The following is a 15,300-nucleotide window of genomic DNA, read 5'->3' as shown; positions in this document are numbered from 1 at the left end:
CTGAAAACTCTTCGAACAGTCTTTATGTTTAAATAAATGTTGTCGAATATCCTGGTATTCACATTTGTTCAGCACAATGCTTAAGGATTATACTGACGCTCAACGGTAGGAAAATAAATTGTATATCTTTAGAATGTTCTTGTTAGCAGTTCTTAAATCAATTACTGCTAAACCGTTTAGCAAAGCGTGATCCTGTAACGCTCATGCAAACTCGTTCATGCTGTGTAATGTGAGCGATGTGTTTTTCGTTAGTGTTGTACAAATTACAACAGTGAAATTTTGAATGCAATCTCAAGTTTTGTTCGGGATTTTTATGAGAGCCCGCCACTGTGCGTCGTTTTGAATTTTAAAACCCGTTGCAAAATACAGCCCTGCTTTAATATACGAACATAGTCCAAAATAGCCATAACAATTTATCCTTTAATATTCCACTTAGCAGGTGTAGGTGCACTGTGCGATTGACCTTTCCCGTCAACAATTTTTATCCGCTCAATCGATTCTTCAATTTTTTGAGGACAACTTTCCCAAAGAACCCACACTTTTTGACGCCATACTTTATGACGAATAATGCTGGTTTCAAGCTTGACCTAACATTCGCCAGATTTTGAATTAAAATAAGGCAAATTCCAATTCTTCAAACGTGCGGCACTTCTCCGATTTTTTTTATTCTAGAATATGAATTCTGTGAAAAAGTTGAACTTAAATATGTCAAAGAATTAACTGAGACAATAAAACGAGGTACATTTTTTTGGCGGGAAATGTCAATTGGTTCTTGTAAAAATGACACTGATACGTGAATAGAGCCCCTTATTTACATTGATTTAAATTCTTTTAAGAATATCAATCAAACGCAACTTGTTGCAAGGAAATCTTTAAAGATAAGTGTCAGAAAAGTGAGACTGTTACTACGCGATTTTGCATAAACAAATGCATTTTGGCCATATCTTCTGAGCCCATAGTCCAATCCGGCCAATTTTTATAAGGAGACAATAGGACAAAACTTTACATCGGTTTCAATTTGCTGCGATCAAATCAAAAGAGGACAAGTGTCAGTCCTTCTATATAAAGCCAGTTTTTGAATCTAACATATACCTTTCTCGACCACTCAGTGTTTGCTTTGTTGCTGAAACAGGAAGGTACTGTAGCTAGAATTCGTGAATAAGTATATTAGTGTGCTCACATTGAGCTGGGCGAAGTCTTCATTACTAATGTAATCTTAGTAACAAGCGACTAGAAAAAAGGTTACGTTCTTATAGAAAATCATAATCTACTGAGTTATCATAAAATGAGCCCAAACATGCGGAATAGACTGTAAGGCAATATGTGGATATTTTCTTTCAACTTTCAAGACTGATTTCATCGTGTAACACAAATTTCGAGAAAAAAAAATTGCTTCGATTATATGGACTTTTTTGCATCGAAAAAGTCCATATAATCGAGGTATACCTGTAATCTGGTCGACAATCGTTTGATTGACGAAATTCCGAGATTGTTTGGTGGCACGATAAAATTGCGATGTTGGGGGTCGCACTGTGGTCGGATATCATGAAATCATGGCATTAATAAATAACTCCTTAGGGTTGCCTCATAGAAGTTTGGTGTCTTCCACAAAGTTGTTGCTTGATAAGTAGGCCTTTATATTGTGATAAAACTATAGTTCGGAACTCTACCGCTAGGGCGGCGCTTCAGCTAACTTTTTATATGAACATGACAGGATGATGGTGTCTTCTGCAAAGTTTAAGAATTTAGTATTATGAGCAACTCTTGCGAAGGCACCATTTTTGAAAAGTCTTTTGATTCTGAAATACAATGCCTTTTTACCCTTCTTACATCCTAAGAAGGGTATAAAGATCGCTTGAAAAACCGACTTTTTATCCGAGGCTCGGAGACCCAAGCCGTATATACCAATCAACTCAGCTCGACGAACTGAGCACATGTATGTATGTGTGTGCGTGTGTGCGTGTGTGCGTATGTGTGTGCGCTACAAAAATGTCACATCAAGATCTCAGCCGTCCGTGGACCGATTTGCACGATTTTAACACTAAACGAAAGCTATGACTTTGTCATTGTACAAGTTCAATTTTTTCTTGCAATCGGACATTTGGTTCCAGAGATATGTGAGAAATACGAACACGAAGCGTATTTTCAGAAAACTAACAAAATAATGTCACATGAATATCTCAGCTGTCTGTAAACCAATTTGCATGATTTTATCCTTAAACGAAAGCTATGACTTTGCTATTGAACCCATTGTATTTTGTTTTTGCAATTAGACATTGAGTTCCGGAGATATCTCTGAAATACGAACATAAAGCATTAGATGTATCAACTTCACACATTGGTAAAATATGTCCCATCAAGATCTCAGTCGTCCTTGGACCGATTTGTGCGATTTTATCTTTAAACGAAAGCTATGTTTTTGTCATTGGACCCATTAATTTTTTTCTGCAATCGGAAATTCGGTTTCAAAGATATCTGTGAAATACGAATATGAGACATATTTTCAGACTACTAATGAAGAATTGTCACACCAATATCTCAGCCGTCTATGACCCGATTTGAACTCTTTTGGGCTTAAACAGAAGCTGTAATATTGCCATTCAAGGCGGCAAATCAAATCTGCAGTCTTTTTGTATTTTTTAAAAATTGTTAATTTTTCAGAAATATCCCTTTTTTTTATTTTGAAATCGATAAAAGCATGATAATATCAGTTATTTTGTATTCATTTGGAGGTCATATGCAAGATTTTTTTATGTACAGGTTTGTACTTTTATGTACTTGTCAATATCCGCAACTCAGCCATCTTGGATTTTTGTATGGAATTTATGCTCGTTTGTTTACGTTTTGCACTGAAAATGTATTCCCCCCCCCCCCACCACGCGCTGGTTATTCCCATCTACTGACGATGTCGGATAACCTGTACATAAAAAAATCTTGGTCATATGAATAGAAATTGTAATATGCACTGGGCACACACAACCATTCAAAAGTGTAAGAAGGGTTGCGTTCACTGTAGGTGGATTAAGTCGGGTTTTTGTATAAAATGTGCTTTTATTCCCCAATTTTGATTGTTTTTAATTCAAATTTGTATCTATGTACAATATTTATTTTCGCATAAACTTTCTATATCCCAGAGAGTAATATATGGTAGGGTCTGACCCAATTTAACCAACAACAACCTAAAAAATGTCTTAATTATTGTAACACGTTTAAAATATGATGAAAAATCGGTTTATTTTCCCACTCCCTTCACATCCCACCGAGATTTTATCTCGGATAGAATGTTTGGGTTGTAAAGAATGAAACGGAGGGGAATTTGGTTGCAGAAACTTGCCGTAACTCTCAAACGACCTACTTTTATTTGTTCAACTGTATGATTTTGCGCTCAATTTAACATACGCCACGAATTCCTTGGATGTAGTCCTTCTATTACTACTATTTATGAAGAAGTAGCAATAGAAGTTTTTTGCTGGTACTATATTTTTCTTGAATAATAGTTGTAAATATTTTAATATTTATTTAACGATGGCATACGAACTGCTTATGCTGAACGTAATATAAATACAAAATGTTTTGTACATTAATCATCAAAGAACGTAATTATCTTTTTCAGAACTAGGAGCCGTTTCACAATTTCCGGTGATGTTTCATGAGAGCCCATTTTCAACGATTTAGATCTTGAAAACGAAAATAGAATTACGCCAAATATACTGACACCAGATGGTATTTCTGATGAATCTTATCAAATACACATTTTCTAATTATTATGATTTGCACACTCCTCGAATTAGACATAGATTTACGGACAACGTTAATTAATTTACGTTTTGACATGAACTAGTCAGAGCTTGCTGAGAGTATAGTTAAAATCAAACCTTCTTGTTTCGAAATCCGTCCAGAGTGTACTAACTTTAACTTCAAGGGAACCAAATCTGTATTGCCATAAAGTGATTTCTAAGCTAAATTCCAGACCAATATTAAAAAAAAAAAATACTGCAAAATAATCAAAACGAAGCCCACAAAGTTTATGCTCATTATAATATGAATTTTACAAAATACTTTGATTGAATAAGTGAGAGGTTTTCGTCTAACACAAGCGGAACTCAACAAATGCTAAGGCACTGTGGATGATTTACGGCAAGTTTCTGCAACCGAATTCGCGTCCGTTACATTCTTTATAACCCAAAGATTCTATCCGTGATAAAATCTAAGCGGGAAGTGGAGGGAGTAGGAAAACAAATCGATTTTTCATCATATTTTTGAATATTTTACAAAAATTAAGGCGTTCTCCAAGTTATTTCATGGTCTAATCGGCTCAGACACTACTATATATTACTCTCCGGGATACAGAAAAATTATGTGAAAATAAATATTTCACATAGATTCAAAATTAAACTAAAAATAATCAAATTTTGAATATAAACTCACATTTTTTACATAAAATGCATTGTATCTCAGAACCAAAAGCCTTTTCAAAGATAGTTCCTTCATAAGAGTTGCTTATAATACGGAATTCTTGATTTTTGCTGAAGACACCATCATCCTATCATGCTCATATAAAAAGTTAGCTGGAGCGCCGCCCTAGCGGTAGAGTTTCGAACTATAGTTTTATCACAATATGAAAGCCTACTTATCAAGCAACAACTTTGTGGAAGAAACCAAACTTCTATGAGGCAACCCTAAGGAGTTATTTATTAATGCCATGATTTCATGATATCCGACCACAGTGGGTCGCAGCTTATGTTTTTGCCTTTCTCGTACAACAAAGTTGTACCGAAAGGCTATCATTTTCCTCCAAAATCGAGCTTTTTATAGAAGTCTAAGAAGTCCATGATGTTATATATCAATCGATTCAGCTCGTCGAGCTGAACAAATATCTGTCTGTCCGTGTGTATGTGTATGTGTGTGCACACGAAAACCGAAACATATTAGCATTTTTTTCAAATAGTAATTTTTAACCGATTTTCTCGCAACAAGTTGCATTCGATAGAGGACTTATTGATCACTATTGAATTTGATAACGATCGACCATTGCGTTTAAAAGTTATTGAGAAAATAGAATCGAACTATATAAGCGCCATATAAGGTTGTTGTCTTGGCTAAATGCGAGAAAGTCAGTATCACAACTCGGTGAATTAAGTTGGTTTTTTTTTAGTTTCAATCTTATTTCCAGGGAAGGGCCGTTTGGCCGAATACCATTCGGCTGAATGCCATTTGGCCGAAGGCCACTAGGCCGAAACCTGTTTGGCCGAATAGAACATTTTGCCGAATAGCATTTGGCCGAAATGGACATTTGACCGAATAGCACATTTGGCCGAATAGGACATTTGGTTGAATAGGACATTTGGAGCAATAGGACATTTGGTCGAATTAATCATTTGGCCGAATAGGACATTTGACCGAATAGGACATTTGGCCGAATAGGTCAAATGACCTATTCGGCCAAATGTCCTATTCGGCCAAATGACCTATTCGGCCAAATCACCTATTCGACTAAATATCCTATTCGGCCAAATGTCCTATTCGGCCGGATGACCCGTTCGGTGAAATGACTTTCGGCCAGATGGGTTTCAGTCTAGTAGCATACTTTCGGCCAGATGGGTTTCGGTCTAGTGGCATTCGGCCAACTGGCTTTCCGCCAAACAACCCTTCCTCGCAGATTTTCTATGCATTGCAAGTCTTGCCTCGGGCCAATTTTTTTTTTAATTTTCAAAAATAAAAAAACATTCAAAATCAATCAAACCGCTTAGAATATCCAATAAAATGTTCAGAAATTGAGAAATGTATTTTTGAGGATGGAGGGGGGTCTTCTACCGCGTAAGGTCAAAATCATATTATTTTTGGCAGAATTTATTTTTGTCGGTTGTATGAAAGGTTCGCAGCTTTCTAGAATCATTTATTGAGTTTCATTACTCTAAATAATTTAATTTTATTTATTTTTTATCACTAGCGATGCAGAGAAGTGTATAGAGCAACAACTTGTTTTGATTTCATGTTTCAGATCATTTATTTATGGGCAGTGGAACTTCTATCAGCAGGACAAGTTACCGACGATGGGCCGCCTTTGCTAGATGCTTTTTCCTTTCTCCTTTCTATGTTTTTAAGATGGTCGGGGTTCTACCAAACCGCATCAAGCGGCTTTTTGACTGACTTAAGATAGTTTGTTCGTAAAAGGAAAACGGAAACCATTTCATATCAATTCATACGTACATTTGTTGTAGGATATTCTCAGTCATGTGATTGAGGGATGTCTGATATGATTTGTGATCAATTAAATCTGTCAAAGGAAAGCTGGGGCAAAAAAATCGGAATTTTTTTGTTGGCGCTTGTTGCGATTTGGCAGAACCTCTGCCAGATGACCATAACATTATTTTCTAATAATTATTGAAAATTTCAACTGCGTATCTTTCATTCTACCGACAAAAAAATCTACGGAAAAAAGGATGATTTTAACGACCTTTAACTTAGCTTAGCTTAGCTTAGATTATCTTGATTGGCTGCTCACTTCGTAGTTGCTAGTCGTGATTGACCGAGCATTTGCACAGCTCAGCAATTGAATAGCCTTCTTGGGATTAGAAAACTATTCTCACTATACATGCTTTGGAGTTACAATAATTCAAGTCCAATAACGATGCCGGTTACATCTTTACAGTCAATTAAGGATTTAGGGAGGTGCATTAGTAGGACAGTCATTGCTAAAAGAGACATAGGAATCCTCTGCATCCCCTTGAGCGCCACAGGATAGGGATAGTTGTTAAGATGAGAAGAAGAAAACCTTCAGTAGAAATTGCAAAAAATTTCACGTTGAATGAATCTTCCCGTCGAAATCCAAAAATATTTTCTTTTTAATCATTTTTTAAACAGGAAACCCATTGGCCATTTGGCTGAAATTAACATCCGTTCGAGAATGACGCTCGGCCGAACAAGTCGTTTGGCTGAATAGGTAGTGAATAGGTTTTAGGTGAATAAGTTTAGTGCTGTTTTGAATGGTCGTTTGGTAGAAAAGACCGAATAAATAAATTATCGAAGCGCCCGTCTTTGCCGTACATCCTTTCTGGGGATGGCTCGGGCAGTGAATGAAAGTCACTGTCCCTAGTAACACAGTTCAGTTCGATTTGGTTGCAGCAACATAAATGTGACTGGATTTGGTCGCATATGAGTCACAGTGACTGATATGTGACAAGTGTGCTACTCGGGGTTACCGAGACTGGCATAAACGGAGGTAACGATACGCCTATTTATTATTCGGCTAATCTGCCGTAATCTGAAAAAGTGGCGTTTTAACCATTTTCCGAAAATGGTGTTAACGTGTTAGTATTCAGCATGCTCTTTAACAGAAAATGGAAAACTAGTATGTTGTAAATTGTCGCATACTTACGTCACTTTTTCAGATTACGGCAGTAATACTTAATTAATTCTAGCGATCGATGTTCATCATTTGGAGAATCATCGATGGTCGTGTATGGTTTGTACACATTGCACCGTGTCTCTCCCGATGCTACTATATGATGTTATTGGAACCACAATTCTTATTTACGCGCCAAATCATTTCTTATTAGAGGACCAAATCGGTTGTATGACCGTAATCAGTTTAAATTTAATTTTATTGACATATCGGTCTCGATGCTGCTTGTATAGAAGAAGGGAGCAGCGTGTGTGCGAAAGCAGATGGGAAAGAAACGGAGTCCGAATGTTATCGCTAGGCCAATAAAATTGAATTTGAACTGAAATTGAATTTAAACTGATTACGGTCGTACAACTTCTGTCTAATATAATTTTACCGTAGTGTACATTCGGCCGAAAATTTTCCTCGACCGATTTGGCCTTTGGCTGAAAAAATCGTTTGGCCCAATAGGCCATTTGACCGAAATGGTCGTTTGTCTGAAAGAGCTATTTGACCGCACGATTGACAATCCATGAACGGCACTCTAAAGCAAAATATAGAGACAGAAAATATGCGCTGCTGCTCTGTCTCATGCACATTATTCGGTAAGGCTTGACTTCTACCGCTAAGTTCGCTAGCGTTTCAAAATCATGACTTTTGGCTTAACATTCGGCTAAACGGCTTTCCACCGTATGACTTTGCCGAATGAAATTCTGAACAGTCTTTTGTAAAAATGCTGAAGATTTTCCCATTACAATTCCACGGAACTTTCGGCAGAAATTCGAAATAATTTCGAAGTTTCCCAACATTTTCATTTGTAAATTACGAAACACCATCCTTGAAAATTGCACAAAGCTTTCCCTGGAACTTCCATAAAATTTCTGTAGAAACTTGAAAGGATAGGAGCTTTGAACTATTTCTCGTGGGAAATGGTTGATAAAAATCCAAATTATTATTTTATTTCAACTTGGAAAAATATCCAAGGAAGGTTTATTAGATTTTCTGGCAAATTTAAAAGATTCTCCCTTTGATATCTTGAACATACCTGACAAAAAATTGGAAAGAATCTTTGAGAAACGAACGTTAGAAAAAAAATCGCCACGCCAATCCACGCCGCCAGCTTAAATGGCGTTCGGCGTGACACTTCTTTTTCCTCACATCGCAATTCCTGCTGTGAATTTAGAAATGAAAGTGGGAAAGTCACTTCTCACAATAATCACAACCCGTTAAGCAATGCTCACAATTCCACAATAGGACAGCCCCATATAAAGGAGTGGCCAAAACTACCAATATGTCAATTTCGATTTTGGCGATTTTCATATTTAAGAAGAATACACAGTTTATAGCCTGTATTTTTATAATCGGAGTGGTTTCGATTTTTTACATTTTTTGGGGAGGGGTAGAGGGCGTTCAAACTAGCCCCTTCTAGAAATGACATTTTCGCGTTTTTTGGCAAAATGGGCAGCTTTGCCATATTTTCGTCTCAAAAGTATCATATTTAAACATAGTTACAAAGCTCTTAAACAGATCTCCGCAATAGCTTGATAACGTAATGATAGCTCCGTCCAAATTTTAGTTTTTAGTAGTTTTGTAGAAGCATATTTTACGAAACATTTAACGAACAAAACAGTTTGGTACCCCGCAGTTCCCTGGTGTAAAATATCATGCACTTTACTGTTGAATAAAATTGTGCCAAATTTGCCGTTTTGTGAGAGACATGAATGTCAAAATTAGTCCATTTTTGCTTTTATCGTATACATACTAAGAATACGTAGAGGCTATATGTTAGCTCCAAAAACAAACTTTTGAAAGTGTTATATAGTGTTTTATATTGTTATATAGCGATCGGTTAAGTTCGACGAATTGATATGATGTCTATGTGTTCGTGTATGTGAATGTTCGTATGTGAGTAAGCAAACATCTAAATCTTATTGTTTTTGCGGTTTTGTTTTTGCATACAGTTTTTCTTGATTCTTATACACTAATTTTAGTTTTGGAGAACCGAAAGACTCGCGGTTTGGTGGAGGTTAGAGTCCTAATTCCTTATAAAACCTTCGATTTTAACTTGCTCGTTACTTTCATTATGATAAAATTTCGTTTTCGTGAATGCTGGGAGCATTTCGAGCCCAACATTCTTGAAAAAATGATTGATGTATTTTAGGGTGTTTTTTGCTGAAAAAATACCAAACATTAATAAAAAAAAACTGAATTGATACTAATTTTTCAGCTTAAGTTCGAAGGGGCGATTCAAATATGACGTTCATTACTTTTTGAGATTTCTATTCCAACACTCCCCCTCTGACTCGCTTTTTGTATAACTAGTATATGTACTGACACAACATCTAAATATTTCCTAAATTTGACACAAAATATTCGGAAAAACTACACTGCCGTTTACGCATAGTTGTCCCATGTTAGCTGGGATTTCCTATGTATATGGGTTATGTACACAGTTATGTGTATAACGGCAGTACATCACGTTTATTAAATGGATATGATCTATAAGATGCAACGAAATTTTCATGGAACATTACATGCATTCCCAAGCAGCACACATATAAACGAGTTGCTGTCACTTATGTACGACCAAATCCAGTCATATATGAGTTGTTACAGGGTTGTAAATTTTCGGCAGCACTGGATGAGGGTAATTTTTTTTATATATCATGTTTTTATTTTCTTCCTGCTTTGAAATCAACCTCACATTCCCGGAGAGACAGAAAAGTAAACAACAGAACTCACATCACCCACTGCGCCGCGAAGATGAAATTTACCACAGCAAAATGTACACATTCACCCAGCAAATTGAAAAAAATCACCACGCGTTTAAATGGGCCACTCACAGTCATACGGTATGGCGCGAACTGAGCAGCCTGTCAGAGCGACTTGTGAGTGGCTGAATGCGAAATTGAACTGTCGGTGTTGGAAATGATTTTTCGGCTGCACCCAGTCGCACTCACTACGGCGGCGATGAAGGCGACTGCAGATTATACTGAGATCCATGTTTTTCACTGCATTGACTGTGAAATATTTCTACCCTGGTTGTTACAACCGAATCGGTCTGAACTGTGCTACTCAGGCTCCAACTTATCGACTATTTTTTAATGTGCTTATAATTTCTGGAACAGTCTTATGAACACCAATTAGAAACTGGAGATATAAGCTAACTTTTTTTTTCAAGTGACTAAATTGTTGTTTTCAGCTCAATTGGCCGAATTCAGTTTGGCTGAACGACATTTGGCCAAACGCCTTCAGACCGAAAAGTTGAGATATTTTTTATTAAGTGTTTAAAGTGAGAAGTGAGGTTTTCGAAGTAATTAGTGAGGAGTGGGAGGTAAGAAGCATGTAGTGGAAAGTAAGAAGTAATGAGTGACAAGTGGAAAATGCGAAATGCATACTGTGAAGTGAGATGTGATAGGTGAGTAGTAAGTAATACAAAGCCAGAGCTGAGAATAAAGAATATAAAAAGGAAGAATAAAGAAGAAAGATCAAAGATGAGCTTGAGCTTGATTGACTGCTCGTAGTTGCTACTCCATTATGACCAGATCAGCCGTTCTTGCACAGGGAACCAACAGATGTTTTGCTTGGGACTAGCATACATCTTCAATGTATAAGTACTGGTGATCTCATTTTGTAAGGTCATACTGGCGCCTGCCACGTCAGAATGCAAGTCAATGTAGGGAAGGGGGAGGAAATATTGATGCAATCACTCGCTCACTGCAAGCCGAATATACCTCTGCACTTGCCACGAGTTCATGCGGAATCTGTTGGAAATTTTGGGTTAGGTTCCGAGAGGCAGAGCGTCTTGGTTAACGAGCTGCCAATGTGATAGATAGGTGAAGGCAACTGACGGAATTTCTAATTGGATGTAGGAAACGAGTTCTATAGTTCATTTCCAATTCTAGCAGATTACTGTTAGAATACTCCCCGAGCAGCACAAGTCAGGCAAAAATAGTTGCTGCAACTTGATTGTGACTAAATCTGGTCACATATGAGTTGCGGTAACCCACGTGGAACATGTGTGCTGCTAGGGTCAAGTTGAAGATATAGGAATAGTAATGTAAACGGTATGGAAGACCATTTCCAGTTCTAGCGATTGCTAGAACATGAGAAATATAGAGAAAGATACAAAGTAGGAGAATGGAAGGGACCTGGGATTGAACCCACGACCTCCTGCGTATGAGGCAGAAGCAGTAGCCATATGACTACCAAGCCCTCCATCAAAGATGACAAGAAGCAACAATACCCGACTTCTATGATTTAACGGCGACACCATAAGCGCCCCAGGGGAATAAAAACGAACTAATACACTATTTATTTTAATCGATCATCTTCTGAAGAAATGTCAATAAAATAAAACAATAACAGCTGAGCCATTGCACCGTGCAAACAACTTACTCAAGGCGATGGCCAAAAGTAGTTACTTTAAAACTGAACTGGCAAGCTGTTTACGCATCTTATTTTCATTTGATGAAGTGTGTATATTAAATTATGTTTTTAGGGATGTGAGACCCTGGATCGAGTTTTGTCATATTTTGTCGGGTTTCAATAAGAACGGTCAAATCTGCTAAAACATTTCGCCAACTTTGCTTCTACAAATCACAGAAATAAATCTCATGGGTATGTTTATAAGAGCAATGATAACAAAGTCTAGCTATTGAATCCATTTTGGCTTAGGGCATTTTGCAGCTCCATCGCTTTCCCGGCTAAATCAGCAGCAATAATATCAACTCCGACGGAAATAGTTGTTTAATCGATCGCATAAGCAACTCTAGTGGATTTAGACCACAACTATGAGGATAACGAAATTGATGTTGCTGGAGAAGTTGAATTGGGAAATGTCGACATCGATCAGCGAATATGTATACCTTCTTCTTCTTCTTATTGGCATTACATCCCCACACTGGGACAGAGCCGCCTCGCAGCTTAGTGTTCATTAAGCACTTCCACAGTTATTAACTGCGAGATTTCTTAGCCAGGTTACCAGTTTTGCATTCGTATATCATGAGGCTAACACGATGATACTTTTATGCCCATGGAAGTCTATACAATTTTCAATCCGAAAATTGCCTAGACCGGCACCGGGAGTTGAACCCAGCCACCCTCAGCATGGTTTTGCTTTGTAGTCGCGCGTCTTACCGCACGGCTAAGGAGGGCCCCATGCATACCTAATTAACAAAAAGCCAAGGAAACTCACGGCAAGCATTTGGCGCATGATCATGATTACGCATTGGATGCGAGTTGTGAATTCTATGGAGCGACTTGTTATCGTGGAGGAGTTTGCTCCAGAGTTTAAAAAAAAACAGCTATAAGGAAAATATGTCTAAACAGAAGTCACGAATCAATCTCTTTTCAGAAAAAAACAACAAATACAATACAGATGGTGTTGCCAAGTAATTGTTACTGACGTTTGTGTTCTTTTTTTAATTTATATTCTCGATACACGATAAACAAGGACGAACGATGGTGGAAGAAAGAAGAAGGAAAAATGAATAGAAAGAGGAAGGAAGAAGGAAAAGGGGAGGGGCGAAAGGAGGAAGAAGAACGAAGTATGAAAGATGAAGGAAGGAGAAATATGGAAAATGGAGGAGGGAAGAATAAAGAAGGAAAAAATAAGAAGCAAAAGCATATAAAGTAGGTAAATGGCAAGAGGTGGAAGGATGAAGGAAGAAGAAAGAAGGAAGAAGGAATAAGGAAAAAGAAAGAAGAAAGGTGGAAACAAGAGAGAGGAAGAAAGAAAAAAGGAAGATGAAAGAAGAAAGATGGAAACAGGAGAAAGGGAAAAGGCAGAAGAAGGGAGGAAACAGGAGGAAGAAGAAAGAACGAAAATGCAAGAAGGCAAAAGAAAGGAGGAAACTGGAGAAAGGGAGAATAAAGTTGGAAACAGGAAAAAGAAAGAAAGAAGAAGAAATATGAAGGAAGGAACAAGTAAGAAGGAGGAAGTAAGAAGGAAGATGTATGATGAAAGAAGTAAGATGGAAGTAGACAGAAGAAAAGGAAGGCAGCCGCAGGGTTCGTTTTGGTAAACGGTATGCCGTGTATAGCGTGCAATTTGATCGATGAAACTTGAACTAATAATTCTATATGAATACCGCACAAAGCAGAACAAAATTTCGGTGTCCGGCTGACCGTTCTCCTTATTACAGAAAACATGTCTGGACGCGATCTAAACTTTAACTTTCTAATCACCCGAGTAGCACACTTGTCACTTATATGAGTCACTGTGACTCATATGAGACCAAATCCAGTCACATTGGAGTTGCTGCAACCATATCAATGCTACTAGGGCAATTTACTCACCCGCACAATACAGAACAAAATATCGATAACCAGCCGATCTCACTGAAAAACAGGTCTGGATGCCTTCTACGTCCAATACAAAACACAAACAAACTTGTACTATCACAACCACATATAATAACGATATCTGAAGTATTTTTACACTTCCTGAATCAAAATTAAATAGCTTCGATTCTGGCGTGTATTTAGTGATAAAAAGCAGTATTTTTTATTCACAGTTTTACATTAGAGGCTTACCATGCTTTCCAAACCACCCTTACGCTAACCTGCACTGGTGCTTCCACTTTCTTATTAATTTACTCACCCGCTCAACAGAACCGGACATTTCAATAACGCGCGATCGTTCTGCATCCAATATAAAACACGAACAAATCAGCACCCGGAAGAAGGAAGGAAGTAAGAGGAAGGAAGAATGAAAAAGGAAAAAGAAAAACATAAAAAGACGAGAGAAGGAAGTAGGAGAAAGGAATAGCAGGAAAAAAGTTGGAAACTGACGAAGGAAGATTGATGAAGGAAGAAAGAAGAAGTAAGAGATGAGAAGAATGAAGAAAGATTGGAGCAGGGAGAAGGAAGAAGTAAGAAAAGAAGACGAAAAACGAAAAACAGGAGGGAGGAAGGACAAAGGAAATGGTGGGGACATGAAAGGAGAATGAAAAAGGAAAAAGTAGGAAGAAAGAGAAAAGAAGGAAAACGGAAGAAGAAATTAGTAAAAGGAAGAGAAGGAAGAAGGATTAGAAAAGAAGGACGAAGAAAGAGGAAAGCGGAGAGAAGAAATAAGCAAAAAAGAAGAAAGAAGTAAAAAAGACGAAAGAAGAAGGAATATGGAAGAGTAATAAACAAATAGCGAAGAAAGAATATGAAAAAAGAAGAAAAGTACAGACTCAGTTTTTATTTCTGCAGCTCGGCAAAAATCCAGCCGTGCGCCAGCAAAATAAATAACTGATATTCCGGCAAAAATAACGTATGTTAGCTGATTTTCGAATTATTTGCTGATTATCAGCAATTTTGACAGAATTCTCGGGAAAAAACATGTTTTCTGGGGCACGACTGTGCGATTCTCTTTAAAAGTTTGACATTTTACTGAGATCCCGGTAAAAAAAATTAAGTGTGTAAGAAGAACGATGGAATAAAGATAAAAGAACATAAAGAAAGAAGAAGGAAGAAAGCTTTAGAAAGAACGAAGAAGAAAGAGGAAAGAAGAAAGAAATATAAAAGACGAAAGAGAAAGGAATATGGAAGAGTAACAAAGAAATAGTTCTCATTTCTCACTTCTCACTTATTATTTTTGTATTATATTCATCAGTTCTCAGTTCCTAGTTTTTAATCATAATTTCTCAGTTATCAATTTTCAGTTCCAGTTCTAAGATCTCAGTTCTTACTTCTCACCTCTCACTACTCACTTTCCACTTTCCAATTCTAACAAATCACTTTTCACTTCTCTTTCCGCAATAATCATTTCCGACTTTTCACTTCTTATTTCTTATGTGAAGTCTAGTTCCTCACTTTTTACTTCTCACTTCGCAATAATCAATACTCACTAGAGTAGAAAATCACAGAAATAAAGTACTAAAATATTTAAAAAAAAAACCTCCCGTGGCACCTATAAGAAGTCGTGG

Source organism: Armigeres subalbatus, chromosome 1 (genome assembly GCF_024139115.2).
Source record: "Armigeres subalbatus isolate Guangzhou_Male chromosome 1, GZ_Asu_2, whole genome shotgun sequence".
In the NCBI taxonomy this organism is placed as follows: Eukaryota; Metazoa; Arthropoda; class Insecta; order Diptera; family Culicidae; genus Armigeres; species Armigeres subalbatus.
Note: the sequence above shows the minus strand (reverse complement) of the source record.